Source organism: Ictalurus punctatus, chromosome 4 (genome assembly GCF_001660625.3).
Source record: "Ictalurus punctatus breed USDA103 chromosome 4, Coco_2.0, whole genome shotgun sequence".
Taxonomy (NCBI): Eukaryota; Metazoa; Chordata; class Actinopteri; order Siluriformes; family Ictaluridae; genus Ictalurus; species Ictalurus punctatus.
Genome location: NC_071284.1, coordinates 24769120 through 24786046, shown reverse-complemented (window position 1 = coordinate 24786046; position 16927 = coordinate 24769120).

The window sequence follows — 16927 nt, the reverse complement described above, 5'->3', positions numbered from 1 at the left end:
AACACCTATTTTTTTTTCACTCTATATGGTCTGAAAATCAAAAAGTAGAATATGCCAAATTTTACATTGTCATCAGAAACATTACTAAAATACATAATTGCAAAGTAGTAAACTAACAAAATTGAACTTTTTGGCTGTCACACTACACACCATGTTTGGAGAAGAAATATCACTGCACATCACCCTTAAAACACTATACCAACAATGAATTTTTGAGTTGGAAGCATCATGGTATGGGGCTGTTTTTCATCAAATAGTCCTGGCAGACTTTATATGATCGAAGGAACAATTAATGGAGCCCTTCAACGGAAGATTCTTGAGAAACATAGTTTTGTAACCCTTCCCAGACTGATGTATTTCAATGACCTTCTTCCTCATTAATTTTGGCTTAGTGTGTTAGGGTTTGCAGAATCAGTCCTGGTTGCATCTAGTCCAGCCCATTATGAATGAATTTTCATAGATATGGTGAATTATTAACTCTGGGGGAAAATAAATTTTCACAAAGGCCCAGTTGGTACTGGGTAACTTTTTTGCTTCAATAAATAACATTATCATTTAACTGTATTTTGTGTTTACTCAGGTTGCCTTTGTTTTATCTTAGATTTTGTTTTAATTTCTGAAACAATTTAGTATGATATATACACAAAACAGAAGAATTCAGTGTGGAGGAAAATAATTTTTCACACCATATTTCAGCTGACTAGATTGTATTCATAGTATTCATAGATAGTATTCACATTGTCATTTAACATCTCATATATAATTGTAGGGAAAATTAGCTGTTTAGATTAATTTGTTGAATTCTCGACCACTGTATTTAAGGAAAATTTAGATAGTTAAATTTAGTTACCTATAGTCTGCTCCAATACATGTAGGAAAGCCTTAGCTTCCTAGGAATCTTAATTCTAATGAAGGGAATATTGCCAGAATCAAATAACAGCAACTAACCAATTTATTCATCCACTGAAACTTTTAGGGAGGCTGTGCACTGATTCTGAAAGTTATTACTCTTGTGGCCTTTGATAGTAATACCTTCTAGTGATGACGCAATTTTTCTGAGCAGGGTAATGAAATCTGCAAGTTTAGAGACTCAGATCATGAGCAAATGAATCACAGGCAACCTCACCTTAATATAGATGAGACTTTATTACGCTATTCTACGACACATAAACTAGTCTAACTACTAAACAAAGACTATTCTATTACATATACACATGTACGCACACACACATACGTACACAAACACACACACATGGGCATGACAGAGAGGAATAGACCTACAACAGAGGCAAGCAGAATGCTAGTGTTTTGGCAAATTATAGCTTCAAAATAGACTTTGACCTGAGCGAACCATCAATGTAATGAGGGATACAAAAACTGATTATAGGCTATGGATTCCTAGGCACTGCACCACCTTATTAAACGTGGGAAAGATGTGTACTTGCTTGCTGTAGTTAGTGAGAGATGAGGTGTGCAACATTGTCGGAGGTCAGGAGACCTAATGATTGGCGATTGAAAGGAGTCGATCAAGGTTGCAGGTTGGTTTCGGCTTAAGAGTTTCTTAGGTTAATATTACCAGTAATACTTAAGAAAAGACAGAACTGGAGGTCTGAAAAAGAGATGATGAAACAGATGGGATTAACAAATGAATCTTCCTCGCTGCCAGTCAGCGGGTTCACTGTGGCATGGCTATTTAACCCTTGCTGACTCTAGCCCTCTAGGGGTCTTAACCAATTAGAAGTGATCTTTTGGGTGACGGGTGTAGAGTTGGTCTTTCCCTCCAACTAATTTGCATAATATCTGTTAGGGTCCATGCTCATTCTTGTTTAGTGTTAATTCTGTCCTTTACCTTTAAAAGTTAATTTTGTGATGAGTTATTATAATTTATTATAATTTGCCATTCACTAGCATTAAGATATCAAACATGTATTTGTTTGATATCAAACATGTAAGTATTTAGACATAAGGAATACTTTGCCAGATACAGTGGCCTAATACCATATGCTAAAAGTCTAATAGCTACACTTAGGTTACATGCAGGGTTAATGTAGTTCAAAATGCTCACCAGTTAGCTCGTTAGGGATACTAGTAAATATATACGTTAACAAACATAAGGATTACATTTTTGGATTCTGGACATGGATATGTGAGTGTATAAGAAATGATAATCAACTTGTATGATAGGTGGTGTGATGTATAAAGGCACAACATTATGATGATGACAAAGTCTGTTATAAACTTTGTATGGAATCACAATATATTAAGTGAACTCCATGAAGAAATTTATGTCTCTGTTCTGTACTAGTCAAAGGAAAACAAAGAAGGTCTGATAGATTTCACAGTCTCTATTTTGTGACTTGAGGGTTAATCCAGGTCAGGGTTAACAGACCTCCCTTTTGTCCTTGCTTATCTGAATGGAGCCAGCATTAAGAAGGCCAGGTGGTTGATCTGAAGAGATGATGGCACATATTCCAGTAGATGATCAGGGAAATAAGGTCCAGGAAGGTGTTTGCAGAGTCTGTGTCATTTTAGGAGACAGGATGAACTTAGAGTACAGGGATTTTCACCTTGCCCAGGATAGAGTCTCTGGGGGTGGGGTGGAGGGGGGAGGGGATCATTGGTGTTAGGCCCTTGTCTGTAAACACGTTAGCTGGGCCCCCTCCTGTGAGTGAGTCTGTGACTTTGAATGTTTTAATGCCTGATAGGGTGTTTGGATTGCAGAGGAATATGGTTTTAAGCTGTTGAATTTGGTTTTAAGCTCTCTGCTTCTATCAGTCTTTTAACTGAATTCATATGTTATACTATCTTCAAATGGAAATTGTAATTTGTCCAATGCATAAAACTTTCTCTGTTTGAGTGGTTAAATTTGCTAAAGTTGTTTGTGGCCTGGTTCTCTCAGGTCCTGCATAATGTTATGGATAAATAGATAATAGGTATGGGTTCACAGAAAACTGGTATTGTTTGTGTAACGCAGGGGGTTGCCAAAATAACTGGAACAAACAAAACATTTTCTTAGAGCAAGTATGTTTTGACCATAAACCATGCACCAGAGCTGTAGTGGCTGGAATGAACTGGCGCTTAAAGCTGCTTATTACCAAAGACTAAACTCTGAGACACACACTTAGCTAGCATGCCATAATGACCAAGTATCCCTCAATGCACTTATCAAAATGTCCATTCACCTAGATGCCCTATTCAAGAATAGAGGAATTGTGAAAACAAATGAAACACTAATTCCCAAGGTCCAGACCACAAAATCCATGCAGTTGGGCCAGATTAAACTGAATGATATGGAACCCCAGAGGCGACAGCAAAAAAAAAAATTATATTTCTACTGTGGCAGTCCCCAAACCAAATGGCACAATGCTCATCATGGTTTCCAGTCAAAGTCCCACAGTCCACCTCTGAGCAATGATCCTGGTTGCTGGTCGGTGTACTCCTACTGCATTGCGCATACAATTGTGCCATAGAACTGCTTGCAGAAGCCAAAACCTCTCAAAACCATATTTAGACCTATCTGCCAAAAAAACATGCTATGGAGGAATATATTAAAGAAGCCCTCAAACAAGGGTACATACACCCCTCCACATCTCCAGCCTCCACAGGTTTCTTCATAATGGAAAAAAGGCGATGATCTAGGGCCACGCATAGACTATCAAGGTTTAAATCAAATCACTGTTAAGTATCATTATACTTTGCCGCTTGTACCGGTGGCTAGGGAAAATTTGCGGATGGTCTAATATTTCATGAAACTCCTACACAACACATACAGCTTGCACCACTTCTGTCATGTCAATGCTGGAATCATCATTAAATTACAACTACCAGAGTACATCACAGGCTACAAACATGGCTGCTGAGGACTACAATTCACAGCCATTATAGACAATCTCACATTCACATTCACCTGACTACTGATTGGACACACCTGGACTAGGTGTATTGCACATCACAGAACTAGGATATGCTGCTTCAGCTTGAACCCAAGTTTTATATCATTTAATCAGAACAGACAGACTTTCAAGGAGAGGTATGATTTACAGTTCTCCATGTAGTCTGAGATTCAGGATTTTCCCTTTTAATCATTATTTTAATCAGATTTGAAGTAACGAGTAACTTGCTAATTGAGTAGTCTTCTCATTGGATACTTTATTACTCTTACTTAAGTAATTATTAACATAAATATTTTTGCTAGTTGAGTAGTTTTACTTGTACATGATTAAAAAATCTTGGCTATTCTACCCACCACTGCTAGCCAGCAAAATGACCCAACACGGGATCACAGAGCCTCCAAATACCCCCATTATACTAGTGAAGTTTTCAGTCCCGTACCAGTTTGTTACAGAACACTTTGTATTTTTTGTGTGCTTTGGATTCTCGTGTCTCTGTGTCAGTCCTCCCTCTCCTTAATGATGGACTTCCTGAAACTGGAGTATAAAAGAGAAGAGTAAAGGACCATGGCACGCTATACTTTTCCTCTCTGATGCTAAACATAAATCTAAACTTGCATAGTTATTAAGTTGGGGGTGAATATTATGTTTGAGAGTGAAGTGAATGTTAGCCTTGTTATATTTTATCTATTGCCTGTGCATTGATAATTGTGGCTTTGTTTAGGGATTCAGTGATATTGTCTGATCTTTGTCAAAGAGGTGGTAGTAAAATATTAACTTTTGTGAAATCTTTATAAAATCTAACTTGATTAAATGGTCTCTCTTGCACACAGTATATATTATCCAAGCATGCAACAAACATTCTCTTATTGCACACCACACATACACTCAACCACCTGTTGAGAATATAATAAAGGATGATTTGCATCCATCCATCCATTTTCGGTACCGCTTTTCCTACACAGGGTCGGGGGGAGCCCAGAGCCTATCCCAGCAAACTTGGCATGGGGTGTCAAATAATCACAGGTAAAGGATGATATATCAGACCATATTGTTTTTTTCCATATAAATGTAGACCAGTGCCTATGGCTTTGCACCACTGAGCTCTCAAATAACTCTCTCAAAATAACTGACTACTCCCAGCAGGAGTAATGATTTTTTAACGAATCTTTCATAATACTTGTTCATGCCTGAATACACAGCTGTAATACCTTCTCTAACCCTTTGACAATGACACTGATCTCACTCTCACTTCACATGAAAAGATCAGGGACAGGTTGAAATCACACACGCAGCAGGGTAGCAATAGAAATGTCAGTTAGATGATCAGCATTTGCTGTGATATGAGCAGAAGAGAAAATTGGAAGTGTGCAATCTGAAGGACATTGAGGCTTTTCTCCTCCTGTTTGTAGGATAACTGAACCTTTTGTTTGATGAAGGGAGTCAGGTGGCATGGCCATCTGGAGCCAGCAGGTATGAGAGGCTTGCTCAATCATAACACCCCACTGAACAGCAGGACAGTGGGAATGGTGAAAGGTGTGTATGTGAGTGGTGTGTAATGTGTTATGTTTTGCTAACGTGAAGAGGATTTTACTTTGCTGCAATTAACTGTCTTATCACTCACTAAAACAATTCAAACAAAGTTGGAAATTCCTAGAAAGAAGTGATGTTTAAAATATATGCCAATTCAGTATGAGTCAAAGACAGAAAGGGTTTTAATTATTATCTATAATTCATTCATTGCATTTGTTTTTTTAGAATAAAGTTCTTGTTTTATTTTAATTAAATAGGATTAACAGAAATTCTGCTCCACCATGTTGGTCTTCCTTAATAGCAGTTGATTGATTTTTACCAGATTTTCTCCCCAAATTGGTTGTCAATACTAGCTAGCAAAACTAACTAGTTCTCCCCCATCACATGAGTGAGGAGGGTGAGAACTACCATGTTTTGTTTGAGTCTGCCACTGCATCATTTTGAGCACACATGTAAGAAAACCTACAGTGCCCTCCACTGATATTGGCACCCTTGGTAAATATGAGCAAAGAAGGCTGTGAAAAATTGTCTTTATTATTTAACCTTTTGATCTTTTGAGTCCATGATGCCATGTATCCTAACAAAATGTCCAGGTCCTCTGGCAGAAAAACAGCCCCAAAACATTAAAGAACCACCACCATATTTAACAGTGAGCATGAGGTACTTTTCCTTATGGATACCTCTCGGTGTGTACCCAAACCACCTCTGGTGTTTACTGCCAAAAAGCTCTGTTGTGGTTTCATCTGACCATATGTAACTGGTTGTAGTCTGCGTTGTGTGTTTTATTTTATCCAAAAAAAAAATAATAGGCGGACGGCAATTGGGTCGACTCTTCATTTATTCTCTGACAACACAAATAAGCAGTCTCTTTGAGTGAATCGCCCTTACACTGTGCTCTATAAAATAAACATGATGTGTGATGGTCACCATGTGCTCTCATTTCCACATTTTTAAACAAAATACAAAAAAATTACTCAAAAAGGAAGGTAAAACAGGAAAAATAATCACACAGGTAAGTAAAATAAGATTATACATACAAATTAAAATGAGTATATGTATATAAATGATGATTTAAATGATATATATAAATATGATATAAAGATGAAACAAGATTATCGAGAACTCAAAATTAAACCTACCTCTCCCATTCAATTACAATGTGAAAGGGAAGAGGAGGAGCCAAAACAGGAAATTACACAGACCAATGACATCATGAAAATTAAAATTCAATTCAATTAATTTTATTTGTATAGCGCTTTTTACAATAGACATTGTCTCAAAGCAGCTTTACAGAAATATCAACATGGTATACAGATATTAAAGGTGCGAATTTATCCCAACTGAGCAAGCCACTGAGTGGCGACGGTGGCAAGGAAAAACTCCCTAAGATGTTTTGAGAGGAAGAAACCTTGAGAGGAACCCGACTCAGAAGGGAACCCATCCTCATCTGGGTAACAACAGTTAGTGTGAAAAAGTTCATTTTGGATTTATATGAAGTCTGTATGGCGTTAGGAGCAGCCGTAGTCCCAGCAGTCTGAAATTAAAGAAGATTTGAGCTCCATCCAGAGGCAGAAAGGATCTGGATCTCTAGTATCTCTATAAATTCGTGTGGGGCTCGGCGAAAGGAGAGAGGGAGAAAAAAGATAATTATGACTGCGAAGTAGTAGAACAGAATCTAGTCAGGGTAGGCTTGAGTAAACAAATACGTTTTAAGCCTAGACTTAAACACTGAGACTGTGTCTGAGTCCCGAACACTAATAGGAAGACTGTTCCATAACTGTGGGGCTCTATAAGAGAAAGCTCTTCCCCCTGCTGTAGCCTTCACTATTCGAGGTACCGTCAAATAGCCTGCATCTTTTGATCTAAGTAGGTGTGGCGGATCATATAAAACCAAAAGGTCGCTTAGATATTGTGGCACGAGACCATTTAGTGCTTTATAGGTTAATAAAAGTATTTTATAGTTAATGCGAGATTTTACTGGAAGCCAATGCAGTATTGATAATATCGGTGTGATATGGTCGTATCTTCTAGTTCTAGTTAGGACTCTAGAAAAGGGAAAGTACTCACACAAGTAGACAGCTACATCAGGTATACATTTCCTTTTGTGTAATTCTACACATTAAATGTATTTGAATACTTTCCATAGCTGTTACACATAGATCCCAAACTGAGTATACTTCTACAAAGTATTGTAGAATTGTAGTTTGTTTTTGGATGAGAGAAGAGGCTTTTTTTCTTGAAGCCCTTCCAAACAACTTGTATTGATGTAAGTGACTTCAGATTGTAGTTTTTGAGACTCTCTGACCCTAAGATCCGACTAACTTCTGCAATTCTTCAGTTGTGATTCTTAGATAATTTTTGGCCACTCAAACCATCCTCTTCACAGTGTGTTGAGACAATATAGATACATGTCCAATTCCGGGTTGATTCAAAATATTTCCAGTTGACTGGGAGTTCTTAATTATTGCCCTGAAGGTGGAAATGGGCACTTTCAATGCTTGAAGAACTTTCATTCCAAATTATTCCATTCTAGAAGCACCGCTCAGAGAGATGGCAGATGCAACAGGTTTGACAGCTCATTCTCAGGTAAGTTGGACACCTGAAGCAGAGCAAACATTTGTTAATTTAAAACAAGCCCTAGAAACAACTCCAACCTTGGGGCTTCCTGACCCCACCAAACCATTTGTTCAGACTGTGTATGAGAAATCTGGTTGCATGACAGTGTTGTTGCAGAAGTATGGAGATAAGCTGAGACCAGTGGCGTATTTCTCAGGTAAGTTAGACCCAGTAGCATCAGGTTTCCCCCATGTGTATGTGCAGTAGCAGCAGCTGAGAAAGCTGTGATGGCATCCAGAGACCTGGTAGGTTACACAGAATTGACCCTCTTGGTTCCAAATGAAGTGTCATTACTCCTACTATGAACAGAAAACCTCACACCTGTCCACAGTTATGGTAGATATGCCAAATGTCACTATAAAATGATGTACTATTCTTAACCCTTAACTCTCTCCACAAGCAGGTAAAAGCAGCAATTCCAGCTCTAGCCATGGGCCCGCTCATGGATTCACTGATTTATAGCCATGAGGGTGGATAGTGATAAAGGATTTCCACAGAACCAGGTGGAACAAGCCACAGTGGTCGGGGCCATTCTAGACCTTTTTCATCACTCACTCCATGGTAAAGGTCAACCAGAGAGCCATGTGGGTGCACGCCAGCCACTACAGGAGAGTGCCAGAGCCAAACACTTAGCTGGAGAAGACGGGACTTCAACAGGAGGATTGGGAAGTGATTCTCTATTGAGAAACCTCTAGGTGGCCCAACGTTCACGAGCAACAAATGCGCGCACTCATATGCACATGATAGACTGCACAGACACACACACACACTGCAAACGGACATATATCATCACACCAGTCCCACGCGACTCCGCGACAGACAGTCTTAAGTGGTATCTAGTAGCATGCTCCATCACTGACATAAATAGAAAGTTCACAGGACTTCCTCTGCCACACTGGTGGAGGGATAGAAGTACAGTTGACACGGGTTATGAGTGGGTAACGAGGGTGCTGAGATGGAATCCAGGGAACGTGGTCTTAGCGGAGACTATTAATGACGGCCCCGTTTGGTGGTTAAATGGACTAAATTTCATCAAAGCGTCTTGCCTGGCAACATGGTGGGGGCAAAGGAGTCTACTTAGATAACGGAAAGAAGTTACCTCGCATGGACAGCCTCAGATCTACTTGACTAGCTATTGCTGTAGATTAGACGCAAACTTGTAGGAATCCGCCACAGTCTTTCTCGTACAGTGAAAGCACTGTCTTTTGACCAAATGCTGTTGTTAGATAATACACCTATTAACCGTGAGTATGATCCTTATGAAGACCAACCTGACCTGTATCCTAAACTTGGCTGGGTATCAGATCCTCCCAGCGACATTGATGTCCATTTCACACCGATTGTAAATATTCCTTTGACCATGAAGACTCTCATTTCATCCTAAATGAGCTTGTTTGAACGCATGATACTCTCTGTCCGCAAAAACAGCCTTAGCTTTTTTTTTATTACAGCTTTTTTTCATACTGCTGTTATGATGTGCTCAGTTGAACTGTAAAAGGATTCTGAACTGCTGATGAACTCACAGCATAATAATTTCTCTGTTAATTTTAGTTATCATATTTTGTAATGATAAAAGGGGGAGAAGTTGAGGGAAATTATTAATTTCCTACTTTGTAATAGCTCTGTTCTCTCTCTTCATATTCATCAGTGAATAAAGCCTCTTGTTGTCATGACATGGAGATTAGTACAGAACGTTCTTTCCTCTTACATTGACACAAACATGTTATTCTCTTCAGGAATGTCTGCACATCTGCTAAGACCTTGAAACCACCAAACTGGCTCAAACCTCCTAGAACTCACTTTACGAGACTCAAAGTTGTCCAGCTCTCCTTATCTTAAACTTATAGTGCATGTGATAGATGAGTGCTTCAGAGCACTTTTATCTTCTATCCTGTATTCATCTCTCTTTGTAATAAAGGTTCTACACCTGAGAGGACAAGTCTACTGGTGTTTGTCTATATATCTACCACACTATCTATCTATCATTCTATCTATCTAGCCAACTCTACAACTATTGGCTATATATCTATCTATCTATTAGGGCTGGGCAAAAAATAGATTTTTCAATTTAGCGTTTTTTTTTTTTGTTGTTGTTTTGTTTTTTTTTAGTTAGAAAGTAATTATACCTCCTATCTGTGCAAATTAATAGATAGTAGATGGCTTCACTAGTTACTACAGGTAGAACTAGAGCCAGGTTGAGTTTTGGTAGTGCCTGGAGTGAACAGTTTCAGAGGAGCTTTGAGAAATTAAAGGGAAAACTCACCACTGCCCTGTACTTGCATATGCTGAGTTTTCACAGCCTTTTATCCTGGAGGTGGATGCCAGTCACAGTCTTAGGACCACTGAGCACAATATGCCTAACTACAGCTCAGTGAAGTTGGAGTTCTTGGTGCTCAAGTGGGCCATGACTGAGAAGTTTAGAGATTGATTTTGAGATTTGGTGTAGGTCTGGGAGAAGTAATAAGAATACTGATGCTCTTTCTCAACAGAATCCACCTGAGCAGGGTGTAGTGGGGGATATACTACCCATCTCATTGCACCATGCTGTGGCAGTAGCACCCACCATTAAGGTGATGCAATGTGTGGTTACTGTCTTGCCTAGTTATTCATTCGTTGATTTTGATTTATTGCAGGGTGCAGATCCTGTAATTTGAGGTTCTGCCATTCTGGAGGCAGAAGGTATGTTCCGGGCTGGAAGCATGTCAGTGGATGTCTACTCTAGTTTTAACACTGCTCCAGCAGTGGGATCATCTGGTGGAGAGAAACAGTGCTCCATCACAGAGTCCTTTCTCTTAATGGAGGGGAGGAGGTTTAACAGTTACTTTTGCCTACTGCCTTGACGTCTGAAGTTCTGTTGCAGATGCATCAGCAACATGGGCATCATGGTATTGAGTGCACTACCAAATTGGTTTGGTGACAGTATTATTGGCCAGGCTTGTCATCAGATGTTGGTATCAGGAGTGTGAGAGGTGTCAGTCTGCTAGGGACACTCAGCCATTGGCCTGAAGTTTCATTGGTCATCTGTTGGCTTCAAGACCTAATGAAATTCTGGATATTGATTTTACTATGGTGGAGCCTTTCAGTTCAGGAATTGAAAATGTGCTGGTGATGCATGATGTTAAGCAAATACACCCTCGCTGTTCCCACTCGGGACCAAAGGGCTGAGACAGTGGCCCAGGACCTGCTAATGGAATGGTTTTATAAGTTTGGTGTGATCGGCCGTCTCCACTCTGATCAGGGGTGGAATTTTAAATCCCTCTTGATTTGCTTTATAGGCTTTATGGTGTGGATAAGTCTCACACAACACTTTTCCATCTGGCTGGAAATGTCCGGTGTGAGCATTTTTATGAGACCTTACAGAATTTACCTGCATGCTGCAAGTATCTAAGAAGAGGGACTGGTTATTGTGTCTGCCTCAGGTCCTCTTTTGTTATAATTATATCCCTCACCAAGCTACTGGTGAAACACCATACTTTTTAATAATGGGCAAAGGACCTTGCTTAACAGTCAACTTTCTGTTGGGTTGGGTGCAGGAACCAGTCACATGCAGTGTGCTGAATGGGTCCTAGAGCATCAGGTTAGGTTGAAAGTGGCTTTTTAAGGGGCACATGAATGCTTGCAGATGGTGGCACATCAGCACAAGGTAAAACATGATTTGCAAGTCAAAGATACACCTCTGGTGGAGGGTCAGTTCATGTATCTTCACAATTATGGTGTAAAGGGTCACCACAACCATGATCTGTGGAGCCATGTGGTGTATCAGGTGGTGTGGCTACCTCATCAGGATGGTGTGGTTTATACCATAACACCAGTGGACAACCTAAGTAAGGTTAAGACTGTAAACCATTCACTACTTAAGAGTCTAATCCAGAGGGATTCTTCTGGCCATGTTCTAGCCATGTCAGTAGCTATAGTGATCCCTTGGGAGATGTCATTGCAGGAAGAGGTGGATTTGGTGGGTGTAGTGCCTGAGAGTTGTCAGGCCAGTTCTGGTTCTGCAGTTGGAGCTTTAGTTTTGCCCATACAGGCTGAGCCTCAGGTGTTAACAAGGTTTTCAAATCCAGCTTCAAGGGGATCAGTGATCCTTGGTAGTGAAGTGGGGGTTGTAGGAGCCAGCTTCTTGCCTGAAACAGTTCCCTTATCTGCAAATCAGTCTGGTCAGGATGAGATTCCTCTACGACATACTGAGAGAACTACTGCTGGTTGCCATTTGAATCCTAATCACCTTCCTAAGTCCATAAGAGATGTAGCCCCTTCCAGTCTTATGGCTAGTTCTGTTACTGCTATTTTTAGACCTTGGAGTTGGGTACTTTGTTGTAGGATCTCAACGCACAAGCAGCATATATGATACACAAAATAGAACAATCAAACAATGGACCCTTTCAGACAGAAAACCCAACTGAAAGCTCTAGACCAAACATTACAAAATAACTTCACTCAGTTAGCCGTAGGAAAAATAAACAATAGATCTTCACTCAGACACTGAGGAGCCACTTAATTACTGCCTGTTTGAGCCTGTCTTATCCCAGATATCTTTGGGCCAGACCAGATGGCTCACCAAATAGATGGATCCAGAGGATCCTCACCAGTAAAGTTGACAACTTTGAGAAGAAAGGGGGGAACCTCCTCCGTGAAATAAGACCTTTTGTTCACACATTCTATAATCAGAGCACTCCATATAGCCTACAGAGACAGTGACTGTGAAAATTAATACATCTATAAAAAATCTGCAATCACATATTTTCTGCCATGTTTTCTTCTGGATCTGTCATGCTCATAACCTTGCCCCTAATTGTTTCACTTAGTATAGTATTACTAGTATGATTGTGTTTGACTATTAGTAGTGTTGTGTTAATAACAGCCAATATATGCTGTGTGTGGTATGTCTGTGTTCGTTGAATGATTTCCAGAAGGATAAGAGGAAGGAAATTTGGGTTGAATGTTGTTATATGTATATTTCTGAACAAAGTTTGATCCACATGTCTGCAGAGACAATGGACTGATTAATGTCATAGGTGGAGAATATGCCTTAAGACAATGTTTGATTGGAGGAAGAATTCTGGGGTTGGACTAGCCAGAAAGGGTTACAATCATATGACACCAAAGAGCTCAGCTGAGATCATTATAGAAGAACAACAACAAATGGATGAGGGACAGAGTCAGCAGTGAGTTCTCTCCAGTCAACATCAACAGATCATCTCTGTTGGGCATCAGCCTAGAACCACTGCCAGGTCTTCAATCCTCCCACCTACCAGACTCCATTCCATTCATCATTCCAATTGGTCTTCTGAGATGCCACTCAAATACTGACCAGACCACTGACATATAACCATTGCAGGAATCCCCTCAACACAACAACGTCATAAGGGAATCCCCATTTGGAACAACAATTCAACAGGCAAGCTCCAGATTCTAGCTAAACATGTGCATATAATAAGTTTAAAGCCCTTCTGAAAGAAGCATGTCATTTAATAAGTTGATGGTTCGTTCAGGTCATGGTCTGTGAAATAACATACGCTGTTAGAAACTTGCAACTTCATTCATTCTGTTGAAAGCCATTTTCACCTGTGTGTGTGTGTGTGTGTGTGTGTGTGTGTGTGTGTGTGTGTGTATTTTTTTTTGTGTCATAGAATATTTAATAAAGTCTTGTCTGTTAAATATACATGTCAACATGCAACTAATTAAGGGCTTCATTACTATAACTTTTTTTTTTTTATTAGTGTTTTTATTTTGGCAGCAGCTTATTGTGAGTATGCTGATTGTTCTTGAGTAATCAAACAAGAAATTTAGCATTTTATTCAATTTTAAGATATTTATGGCTGATAAATAAATACATATTTTGTTATGACATGATGGTTCCTTTGTGAGAGTTCAAACTTGTGTGTCCTTTGGGTATTTCCTTCGTATATTCATCAGGGTGGCATAGTCTGTTGTTCATATTTTCTCATATTTCTCTTAATAGACAAAACTGCTGAGTTCAGCAAATTCCGATTTCCAAAACATGTATTCCACAGTAACGCGAAGCATATTCTCAGCTCTTTCAAACTGTACAGCAACCCATATTGGTCAGAAAAAAATCTGAAAAGTGCCAGAAATCCTGAAATATTTTATAAATGGAGACCTTGTGAGCATATTCACAGATAATGAACAAAAAATTATGTTCAGTTGGCTCTAAAATGGCATAATTAATGTAGTCACTATAATATTACTTCAAGTAAAGTTAGAGTGTTTTCTGTCTAAGAGCAACCTCACAGTGAGGGGAAAAAACTATCAAAATCAAAACAAGCAATATTGTAAAACAATCAATCCTACTGAGCAGTAAAATTCACAATGCTAAAAAGTGGCTTCCTTGCTGCTACATATTAATCAAATATATAAGCAAATTGTTTAAAAAGAAAGAGAGAAGATAACAGATGAGCATGGCAAGAAAGAGTAAGTGTCAGCTCTGTTTATCCTGCCTTCTGTCTGTTTTTTGGACAGCAGGTTTGACAGTCCTCTCTGTGGACACAAATAGAATAAACAATAAGATGCTGCTCAAAAACCAGAGATATGACCATGGGAGAGAGACCAAATAGATATAGCCTGCTGAAATGTGTCTAGTCCCTCAATTATACCCTAATTTAAGTCCAAAACAGTGTATTCTTATTGACTTAAAGCAGCAGAGATGCACACTGAGTTTCAATAGATTTCACACATATTTCATAAATATGCACACATTTCAATAGAATTAAATTTCATCCAAGGATTTGTGACACATTTTATTAACTTCTGCTAAGTAAAATTCTGTATTGATAACTAATGGAACAAAACAGTTGACTTAGACTTTATTAGACTTAGGCACTGCATTGTACATATGGGAAGGTGTGTGGGAGATGGTGTGGTGATGTCTGGGCCTCTGAGCTGTTCTGCATTGCTTCCACTAGACTTAACAGACTACAATAAAGACAAGTGAAAATACCATCAAATAGATTTTTGGCGCAAAAAGTATATTCTCCAAGATTTGTAATTGATAATCTGTCTAAATAAATATCCATAACTAAAACAAAGATAAATGAAAATGTATTTTATTATTTATTATTTATATATTTTTTTGGCACAAAAGCATTAATAAAAGATGTGTAACTAAAAATGGTCTGATATACAGTATCTCACAAAAGTGAGTACACCCCTCACATTTTTGTAAATATTTGATTGTATCTTTTCATGTGACAACACTGAAGAAATGACACCTTGCTACAATGTAAAGTAGTGAGTGTACAGCTTGTATAACAGTGTAAATTTGCTGTCCCCTTAAAGAAACTAAACACAGAGCCATTAATGTCTAAACCACTGGAAACAAAAGTGAGAAAACCCTTATGTGAAAATGTCCAAATTGGGCCCAGTTAGCCATTTTCTCTCCCTGGTGTCATGTGACTTGTTAGTCTTACAAGGTCTCAGGTGTGAATGGGGAGCAGTTGTGTTAAATTTGGTGTCATCACTCTCACACTCCCTCATACTGATTACTGGAAGTTCAACATGGCACCTCATGGCAAAGAACTCTCTTTGGATGGGTGGCTAACTGGGCCCAATTTGGACATTTTCACTTAGGGGTGTACTCACTTTTGTTGCCAGCGGTTTAGACATTATTGGCTGTGTGTTTAGTTATTTTGAGGGGACAACAAATTTACACTGTTACGCAAGCTGTACACTCACTACTTTACATTGTAGCAAAGTGTCATTTCTTCAGTGTTGTCACATGAAAAGATATAATCAAATATTTACAAAAATGTGAGGGGTGTACCTACTTTTGTGAGATACTGTATATATTTTAATTGGATTCTGTTTATCTACTACCATGTAAACGGCTATTTTTTATTAGCTTAATTCGACTAAAGTCAAACTCGAACTAAACACAAATCGAATTAAGACGTGTGGAGTATTCCTGTTTTAGTCGCATTATCAAAGTGCATTACAGACACCTTAAACACACTATTAACGTCATGTGGGAGTTTTCACAGCATTTGGTGACAGGACACATACACACATGGCAGTGCTCAACCGTTTGACGGCAAAGAAGAGAGCACGGCTGCGTCCGAAACCCCGTACTTACCTACTACTGTATATAGTGGGTGAAATACATGCATCTCAGCTGCTATATTGTGGGTAAGTATGTGGTTTTGGATACAGCCCATGGCTTCAAGCAGTCGTCTATTTGCACATTTTGTAATATTAAAAAACAAAAAAAAACCTCAATCTGTATATGGTACCATAACGAAGATGAACTGTATGTTAATACGTGAAATTCTGGAGGGAATATCGGACGGCGTGGCGTGGGGATGTAATGACGTGTGCCGTTAATCGATCTATGTTCTATAACATGTAAAAATGGGAACATGAAAGGAGCATTATAAAAGCAACTCATGTAAACACCTTAATCACAATATTGTCTTACTCAGAATAAAGTCAGTAATTAGATTATTGCTGTCCATGTAAACATAGTCATTGTAGTATCAGAGCACCTTAGGGGTGGGGATAGACTATGTGGTTGTATCATCGAGCTTGTGACTGTATGTTCTGGCACTCAGGTGAAAAGAGGAGCTTAGCTGGCAACTGGTCACCACCTGGTGAAACACCACCATGTAGTGAGGATTTGCTGAGAGCATTTGGCAGAGGTCCCTGTTTGGAAGACCTTCAAATTTCGCCTCTGGCAGAGCTTCTTCTGCATTTCAAGGGAGGCTGAAGACATTGAACCGGAATGGGTGATATTGCAGACCTATAATTGCTGATGCAGCTGAATGGAGCTGTGGCTGTAAGGTTGTCTGTGCCTGGCAGGCATTTCAGAAGCAAGGCCTTTCCCATACTGTTTATCACAGAACTGTTTACCACAACTGGAGACATAGTCAGATGGT